The 10,319-nt window shown below is 42.6% G+C and overlaps 1 protein-coding gene across 13 annotated transcripts in view; it reads right to left on the minus strand.

Annotated features, from left to right (window-relative positions):
- SERGEF (secretion regulating guanine nucleotide exchange factor) overlaps positions 1-10,319 on the minus strand; it is a 232,384-nt gene that overhangs the window by 120,163 nt on the left and 101,902 nt on the right. The gene's annotated exons all lie outside the window — the stretch shown is intronic.

Raw genomic sequence — 10,319 nt, forward strand, 5'->3', positions numbered from 1 at the left:
TTAGAAGCTGATTCTTCCCTAGAGTCTCCAGATAAGAATCCAGCCCAGCTGACACCTTGATTTAGGCTCTGTGAAATCTTAAACAGAAAACCCCCAGCCAATCCCACCCAGACTTCTGGCCTACAGTACTATGAACTATTAATTATGTGCTGTCTTATGCCAGTAAGTTTGTGGCAATTTGTTATGCATCAAGACAGAACTAATACAATGGATAAGTGAATAAACAAAGCATATTACAACCATATAATGGAATACCACTAATCAATACAAAAGCAACAATCTACTGATACACATAACAACATGGATGAATCTCAAAAACCACTGTGCTGAGTGAAAGAAGCCAAGCACAAAAAAGTAAATAGTGTACGATTTCATTAATACGAAACTCTAGAAAAGTCAAATCTGATTTATAGTGATAGAAAGCAAGCAGAAAAACAAATCTAGTGTATAGCAACAGAAAGGCTGTGGTTAGGGTGGCTTGGTTGACTGATCCTATCCCCTTCCTGTCTGACTTTTCTGCCTCCATGTGCACCCTCAGCCTGGCATGAAGGATGAGGAGGCCCACTCACAAAACACACCAGTATATATTCATTGCTTTCTCTGCCACTCTAACAAGACTGAGGACCCCATTAACCCCCAAAGTGGGTAAACAGGCTACCAAAAGCACAATTTGAAACCTTAAAATACATTCCAAAAAGGAAGGACCAAGTTTTCAAAAAGCTATGCTACATAGATTTCTCTTGTCAAGTTCCTTTGAACAATATATCCCATTAATAGAGGGGCCACACAGGCAGGGCTAAGCATTCATGATAATTTCACACTATTAAAAACTAGATTTTAAACAAGTAGGCAGCAATGGTGACTGAGCAACTCAGGAATCTGGCCCTGTCTTGCCTTCAAGCAATACAGGTCAAATATTTTTGAATGAATTACTTGTTCTAGCAGCTCTAAAGTGAAGCTGTGAACATGAGCTGTCACCCTCTGCCACACACAGCAGGAAGGCTGCATGGCAGGGAGAAAAGAACATGAATTCTGCAATCACAGACAGCCAGGAAGCTACTGCAGTAGTCCAGGTGAGAGTAGGTTTAATTTCAGGTTCTATCACAAACTTCTGTGAACTTGGCCAAGTTACTAAGACTTTCTGGGCCTCGGTTTTCTCACCTGCATGATAGGAATTAGAGTAACAACTTCACAGGACCATCATAAGGGTTGAATTCAGTTAGCTATATTTAGTATCTTGGACAAAGTAGATGCTTACATGATGGTTCACTTGTCCCTTTGTCCATTGAATATCTAATGGCCCAGAGAAAACCAAAGGGGAAGTGTGAAATTGTTTGAGGGGTAGAAACATTTTCCCCCCAGGCCTTCTTTACGTTTCATTAAGAAACATTAGATGGGCCGGGCGCGGTGGCTCAAGCCTGTAATCCCAGCACTTTGGGAGGCCGAGGCGGGTGGATCACTAGGTCAAGAGATCGAGACCATCCCGGTCAACATAGTGAAACCCCGTCTCTACTAAAAATACAAAAAATTAGCTGGGCATGGTGGCGCGTGCCTGTAATCCCAGTTACTCAGGAGGCTGAGGCAGGAGAATTGCCTGAACCCAGGAGGCGGAGGTTGCGGTGAGCCGAGATTGCGCCATTGCACTCCAACCTGGGTAACAAGAGCAAAACTCCGCCTCAAAAAAAAAAAAAAAAAAAAAAGAAACATTAGATGGAAAAGGGGAACGACTCTTTGAAAACTTCCTGAATTTAATTATCTCTAAATGTCTTAGCTATGATATTTTCATGAGCATACAAAACCTTTTTGTACCCATCAACTAATAATTATTTTAGATCTCTAAAGGCTTGATATGGTTTGGTTCTGCACCCCCACCAAATCTCATGTTAAATTGTAATTCCCAGTGTTGGAGGTGGGGTCTGGTAGGAGGTGACTGGATTATGGGCATGGCCCTTCATGAATGATTTAGCACCATCCTCTAGGTGCTGTTCTCATGATAGTGAGTGAGTGATCTTGAGATCTGCTTGTTTAAAAGTATGTAGCACCTCCTCCTTCTCTATCCTGCTCCTGTGCCAGCCATGTAAGACATGCCTGCCTCTTCTTACCCTTCTGCCATGATTTTAAGTTTCCTCAGGCCTCCCCAGAAGCAGAAACCACTATGCTCCCTGTACAGCCTGCAGAACCGTGGGCCAATGAAACCCCTCTTCTTTATAAATTACCAAGTCTCAAGTATTTCTTTATAGCAATGTGAGAACAAACTAATACCAGGGCACTTTAAAATCACTGTGTATTTCCTTTTTAATCAACATTTTGGTCCTACTCTAAAAAATGACTTTTTCCCCTTCTATGGTTTCAAAATTTCCATCAGTAATAATATAATCCAACATTTACTGAGTTCTATGTGTCAAGTACAATGCTAAGAGTTTTACAAGAATTATTTCATTTAATCCTTACTAAAGCTCTACATCGCAGGTACTATCGTTATTTCTATTTTACAGATGATAAAACTAAGGCTTAGAAAGTCTCAGTGATTTGTCCAAATCTATACTGAAGATGAACCTATTAATATTTCATCATACCATACCTCTTCTGTGAAATACAGTATCTCTAGCAGCAACAACAGGAATATGTAAGAAACTTCTTTGACCACCTTCACTTCATATCAGATTAGGAAAGTAACTTAGAAAGATATTCATTCATCAAACATTTAATGAGGCCAGGTATGGTGGCTCACACCTGTAATCCCAGCACTTTAGGAGGCTGAAGCAGGAGGATCACTTGAGTCCAGAAGTTTAAGACCAGCCTGGACAAACATACTGAGACTCCCCATCTCTAAAAAAAAATTTTTTTTTAATTAGCCAGGCATGATGGTGTGCACCTACAGTCCTACCTACTCAGGAGGCTGAGGTGGGACGATGGCTTGAACCCCAGAGTTCAAGGCTGCAGTGAGCTGTGATGGCACAACTGCACTCCAGCCTGAATTTTGAGACTCTTGTCTCCAAAAAAAAAAAAAAAAATGGAATGAACATGTACTATGTTATCAGGCACTGTGCTGGCACTAGAAATACAGAGAGAATGAAGACAATATCCCTACCTTCTAGGAGTTCAGAGTACAGTGGGCTAGAGTTTGCTTTAAACAATATTTCAAAGCTGACTAAAATATCACCAAGGGGCAATACACACAGTGGCTAATAGTGCAGCATCTAGAAACAGCCTGAGTTTGAATCCTGGCTCTGCCTCATTTGAGCTATGTAACCTTGGGCAAGTTGCTTAACTCTAAGTGTCTCAGTTTCCCCATCTAAAAAACAAGAATAACATAGTTGCTATTTTCCTAGGTTACCATGAGATATGAATTATAATATGCAAAATGCTTAGAGCATTATCTGTACAAAGGAAGTACCCTACATATGACAGCTATTCTTAATATTCACAAAACATCGATCTCAGCATTATCATCCTGAATATATTTTTTAATTTGATCATCTCTTCCGACAAAGTCTATGTACTTATAGCAACGAAAAGTCATCTAACTTTCCTATTTGATATATGCTAACAGCTCCAATTGCATTTATTATTAAACTAAAATCTACTGTTTATTTTCTAATAACCTTTTTAGCTTATTGAGTCACTGGTTCAGTGACCCTACTTAGGGGATTAGCGGAGAAGTACAACATACTTCTGACCATTCTAAGTGCTTTGTCAACCATAAACATTAATACAAACACAAACTACTGGTGGTGTTAGGCCAGTTATAACCACCAGGTACTCATACCTGTAGGTACAGTTATGTGTGTAGAGGTATACAACGGCGAGATTGACCTTAGGAAATACCAAGTGACATGGACGGTACATCAGAAATTCAAAGATAAACAAGGGTCCACTTGAGAGTTTCACTCCGCTACATTGTAAAAGGAGCCAAAAGTTTGCTTAATAAAGAGGAAGGAGGGGACTAGGAATGGTGGCCGTAGTGGTGAAAAACACTGAGCACAGGTGTAAAACAGGCAATTCATCTGCACCTAAAAATCAACCCGCACAAAACAGAACACATCATCTACCACCATCTCATCCCTTCCCACCTCTAAATCTGTTTTCCTTACTGACCCTCCTGTTTCTGTTAGGTGCTGCCATCACCATCCTTGTAGTCACTGCAGAATCATCTCCTCCTCCCACTCCCCAAGTGTGGCCAACCACCAAATCCTGTAATTCTGCCTTCCTGGTTCTGCTCTCATGTTGCCCCTCTTTTCCATCTCCACTGCCACTGTCCTAGTTCAGGCCCTCAAAACACCTGTACTGGACAATGGCAATGGCTTCTTAAGTGTTTCCTCTCTGCTGTTTCTCCTTCTCTCCAATTCATTGGGTGCGCAAAGTAACCTTTCTAAATCTCAGTTCAGACTAGCAACTCCTCTGCTCAAAACCTGCTAATGGCCCCCTGAGCCTACAGAACAAACCATGAATCTTTTAGATGTTTATGTGTTCATCAGTGAACAGACTACAGCTCACTTTTACAGTCTTATATCCCACAACATCTTCCACCACAAGAAGTCCATGCTCCAACCAAAGTGGACTGTACACTAATGATTTCTAAGGACACTAACAGCATTTCCTCTTTGTACCTCTGCCTATGCTAGTCCCTCCCTTCCTTATCTCTGCCTCTCAGCTCCTTCTATCAAAACATTGCCCATCCTTCACACTCAGTGGAATCAACTTCTCCATGAAGTCCTAATCTTCCAGCTAGAAGAAATTTCATCATCCTCAGAATGTTGACAGCACTGTAACTACAGTTTTCATGACAATGAGCATTTTCTTCCATGACAGATGTTGGTGTGTGTGCTTTATCCCTCCTGCCCTCTGAAAGACTTTAGTTCCCACCCACCACTCTGCCTCTAGCACCAGGTTGGCAGCATAGCAGGAGAACATGTTACTTTTTTCTTAGGGCTTCAGTTTCCATATCTGTAACATGAACATGACTTAACCTAACTCATAGGACTAACAAGACAATTAAGTAAGATACTAAATACAAATTATCAGCACACAGTAGGTAGTTACCAAATCCAAAACTCCTTTCTTCCCTTTCATACAGCAGAGTATTTTGTTGGACAGATAAAAGGTTGCATGCTTTGTAGTTTGCAAAGAAATGTTACTGTATATTTTCAATGAAGAAGAAAGAGGAGGATGGAGGGAACAAGTGAGTAAACATGCAGCAGACAGTAGTCCATTTTGGCTGCTATGAACAACTTATATGGAATTGAAGGTCTGATTGATGAAAAAGCCATAATGTTTGGCCTGATTGCTTCACCAAGTTTTAAGTTCAAAAGTTGGGAGTCTATCAGTCTGAATGGTGGATGAAAGGACAAAGGACCAGAAGGTCATTAAGAAGCTGCTGCAGCAGTCAAGGAAAGAGAGCGTGGACACCTGGCTATGGCGGGTGGAAGCCACAGGGAGCAGACAGGAATGGTTGAATTTGCAAAGCATGTTCAAAAGAAAAAATGACAAGAGTCTGTGAGTGCAGACGAACTAAATGACTAGAGTACTCTTATCGAGCTGAATCACAGAGAACTCAAAGCCTGGGTAACTAGAAGAACAGAAGAGTACCCAGAATTGAGGGATCTTTTGGAAGGCAGGGGGTGTCAGGGGAGCAGCAAATGTAGAAAGAACGTAAGTTTACTTTTTTTGTGTGTGTTTTTTTTAAAGACAGAGTCTGGCGCTGTCGCCCAGGCTGAAGAAAAGTAGCACGATCTTGGCCCACCACAACCTCTGCCTCCCGGGTTCAAGCGATTCTCCTGCCTCAGCCTCCAGAGTAGCTGGGATTACAGGTAACCAACACCAGGCCCAGCTAATTTTTTGTATTTTTAGTAGAGATGGGGTTTCACCATCTTGGCCAGGCTGGTCTCAAACTCCTGACCTCAGGTGATTCAGCCTCCCAAAGGGCTGGGACTACAGGTGTGAGCCACTGCACCAAGCCATAAGTTCACTTGGGCAGAAATGAGGAATTTGTTCCTACTGGCCCTCAAGGACTGAGAAGCCACTTTAGAGACAAACAAACAAAAATAAATCATTTTGTACATGAAAGCCTACAAGGATTCACTGAACAAGAAACATGCAGGACTAGTTTCCAACATGCTAACCTCATGAGCTCTCTAGGAGACAGGGACAAGGGATAATCTGCCTATCTACGAGACATCACCTCTCAGGAAGGAAATGACTTCTTCTGAGCTGTGTTTCCTTCCTTACACTGACAAGCCAGGGTATTACAAAACGAGGTCCTAAATTATTTTACCTATAAAGAGAAATTCAGAGACTTGATGCCTTTTCCAAATTAAAAGTTGGCTTTCCTGGGAAGGATAAAGTATATTCATAACCTAAAATCTCACATTAGGGTTTATTTATCATAATTTATTAGTTGGGCAGCCTTAGGTTGGTCATTTAAACTCTTTAGGTCTCAGGTATTTCACTTGTTAAGTGTAATAACAGTATCTCATGTGCCGGAAAAGACCAGAAGATTTCAGGTCTCTCGGCTCTAAGATAGATGATTCAAAATTTATTCTAAACCCTGCAGGTCACACCTTAGTCTCTCTGAACCCCTGGACTGTGACTCACTGCAGAAGCCTACATGATATGAAGATGAAGAAAAACCTGGCAAAAGCACAGAGTTTAGAGTGGGGGTAGAAACTCCAACTGGCAGGTCCCAGTCATAAGAAGATACAGCTAGAATATTAAAGCTGGCCTGGGGACAGAAGATAATTAATCTTCAAGGCAATAAAAATATTTAATTCATTCATCTGAGAGAAATGACAAGAAAGAAGATAGATATTTCCTTTTTCCCTCCCTGTTCCGACAAGGTTACCCTGGATAGATCGTAGAATGTTTAATGAATATTTAGTATAAAAGCCTGAGATGCAAACAAGTAAATGATGAGAGGCCTGGGTGGCAAGCAACGGAAGCTGACATTGTAGAGGCTGCAACCAGGACAGACATTTCCAGAGAAGAGCTGGGGAAGAGAAGTTTGTTTGAAATTTTCAGGTGGCAGCAAAAGTTAAAACATGGGGAGAGATAGAAAAGAAATTGCATGGGTAAAAATCACAGGATTTGATCATTGAATGGATAGATATGGAAGGAAGGTAGAGGTACACTGAAGCTGCCTGAGCTTTCTAACCACAATCAGACCTGACGAGTCACTAATGCAGGGAAGGAGACAGCCATGGAGAAAAAGGGAAAGGGGAATGTCCACATCCGTAGATCATCTTAAGTGACAAGGTGACAGCCATCAACTGTGAACACTATAATCCCTCCTTCGCCTCAGCCGTGTAGGCCTTGCAGGCATCACCACAAAGTGCCAGATCAGTTAGCCCACATCTGCTCTGTTCCTAGAACAGAGGAGTAGGTAGATATCTAAGGTCAGGGAGTAAATGCAGGGAAGTGTTCAGGGATTAGGACTTCCTAAGTAGCAAAGCTGAGGGAAAAGGAGAAAATGCAGCCCACTGCTTTAGACCCCGTGTTGATTTTGTATCTTATACATTTTTTTCCTTACAGAGGTCCAGTGAGGGATCCAAGAAACAGAAAAGCATTTCCAAGGCTGGAAGTAGGAACATGGGCCACAGCCTGAACCAGTGGAGCAGAAGTGAAGTCCTCAAGAAAAAGTGTGGGGGTTCTCCAAGGTACCCTTGGCAGTAGCTAAAAGTGAATGGTTGAGGACTAAAGGCTACTCTTAAGATAAGCATCCATGACCAAAGAGGCTGGGATCCTGGAAAGACTACCCAGACAGCCTCCGCCATGCCAGACTGAGCCCTGCTGCGGCATTCCACTATAACCAAAGGCCCTTCCTTTCAATTCCCTAAATGTAACCATTCTAGGAAGGGAGGTGTCTCTTGATAAACTTCAAATTATAATCTCTCTCCAGCTCTTCTCTGTCTATTCAAACCATTTCTATGAACTGTTAGGTGACTCTAGTGACTAAGCTCTCCCCAAAATGAGAGTAAATGGAAATTTCTATGACTATGTCAGCTTCTGAGTAGAAACCTCCATAGGTATCAAGAAGCATTTATTCTTCCTTCTCCCTCTTTCTTTCTTTTAGTAAATACCAACTAGACGCAAGGCCCACCAGTTTGCAAGCAGATATAACCTTCCAAGACCAAGGAAATTATTTATTTATTTATTTATTTATTTATTTATTTATTTATTTGAGACAGAGTCTCACTCTGTTGCCAGGCACCAGGCTGGAGTGCAGTGGTGAGATCTCAGCTCACTGCAACCTCTGCCTCCTGGGTTCAAGCAATTCTCCTGCCTCAGCCTCCTAAGTAGCTGGGACTACAGGCGTACGCCACCATGCCCAGCTAATTTTTGTATTTTTAGTAGAGATGGGGTTTCACCATGTTGGCCAGAATGGTCTTGATCTCTTGACCTCATGATCCGCCCACCTCAGCCTCCCAAAGTGCTGGAATTACAGGCGTGAGCCACCATGCCCGGCCCCAAGGAAATTATTTAGAGGCATTTAAAACCACCTTCTCTGACCAAAAATACAATGCAATGCAGTACAAGACAGAAACCTGTACTTGAGGAGGACTGGATCATTCTGGATGCCTGATTCCCTGGGTCATGAAAGCCTAATGTTCACAGTCAGAATGTTTCACCTATTCTAATGGGTTCATCTGTTTTTTCCGCTTTGCTCAAGCCAGAGACTACTTGACATTTGAATTATCAACTGTCTTCTAAAACATGTTGGTCTTGAAGTTGGCTTTGAAAGATCCTACTCAAATAGTTCATTTGATTAGCAAACTTCAATACATCTACAAGAATATGGGTACGCATTACTGCATTTCAGTTGTAACATCAATACTTGGTCCAAAGACAATATTCCTCGTATTGGAAACTACCCAAAATATCCAGGAAAAATTATTAGGGAGATTGTTTTTATTCTACCCTCTGTTTCTCTTCAAAAGTGAAAGTGATGCTGTACAGAATTTAAATGTTCTAACAAACATTGTCTTTAAAGCAAATTTCAATAAACTGAAGTACAATTTATTGAAAAGAATTTTTAGTCGCAGTGAGCACAGTTTTCTCACAGAATAGCATAAAAGTACAATGGCCTGTGTTCCTGCCACACTCAGCTTTTCTGACTGTGAGAATCTGAGCCCTTGTTCTGAGAGAAGACCCATTCCTACCAAGCATTCCTGGAGAGGCACTAGCCTTGCTGAACAACCACCACTGGCTAAACCTGGCTTGGTCTGAGGAGAAAGGATGCAGTTGTCTGGCAGAGATCAGAGCGACCTTGGAATCCAAAGTCAGCAGGACCTGGGGCTCCTTCTCTACTGGGTAATTTACAAATGGAGACCATTGGGTCTCTCAGAGCTCATATGACAGGAGTCAGAGGTAGCAGGAGTGAAACCCAGAAAGAGGAAGTCAGTGTTCTCAGAGACCCATTAGAAACGAGGACAAGTGCACAAATGGGCACTGTGTGGTTATAACAGCACTAGGCTGGTCTATGTTCTAGTCCTTTGCTCTCTGTCTGTTGGTCTACCCACCTCTGAAACAAGGAGCTTGGACGAGCAGATCCTGAGAGTCTCAGTCAGCCTCGAAATTCTGATATAGATTCCAACCCCAGAATACTGAGGAGGTTTCCAGCCTTAGCAAGGCAGCCCTGAGACCAGCAAGGACAGGCCACCAGCATCTTCCCTTCATTTCTTCCTGTCTTGACCCAATTCATCCCTCAAAACCTAGCTCAAATGCCACTGCCTTCAAGAAGCTTCCCCTGACCCTTCTGACATAATCATTCATTCCTTCCTTCTTTAGGAGCTCCTAATTTGCATTGGTGCTCAGCACGCACTGACACTTTCAGAGATGGATGCTACATAACTGGAGCAGGGCAAGGGGAGGGGTGGGCTGATAAGGAAGGGAAAATAGGAGAAAGGCAAACTGAAATACTACCAACCCTTTCTCATTACTGTGCAGAACTCTCAAACCCAGTTTCAGCCTCCTGACAAAACCAACTCTGCAAAGTCGAAAGACTTAATCCATGGTTAGAATACCAGTGGCTAATGAGGTTTTGGTCTAAACCAGTCCCTGTCTTTTTTATTGAGAAAAAGCCATTCTTGAGCTGAGAGTTATAAAAGCTTTGTGGTCTGTAGAGAAACAGAAAGCAAAATGGCCACAGGAACTATCACCTGCAAAGGGGGTGGGGGGGGGGGCGCTGCAGCACAGAGCTAAGTGGGGGCGGGGCGCTTGGTGGCTCAGGCTCTAGGAGACAGTGCCATGCTGTGGCCACCTGCCGCCTCTGCGCCGCCTTCTGCAGCCTCTGCAGGTACAGGAGGGCCTGTTTCCTGACCCAG

The sequence above is a fragment of the Saimiri boliviensis genome, chromosome 6, assembly GCF_048565385.1.
Source record: "Saimiri boliviensis isolate mSaiBol1 chromosome 6, mSaiBol1.pri, whole genome shotgun sequence".
Taxonomy (NCBI): domain Eukaryota; kingdom Metazoa; phylum Chordata; class Mammalia; order Primates; family Cebidae; genus Saimiri; species Saimiri boliviensis.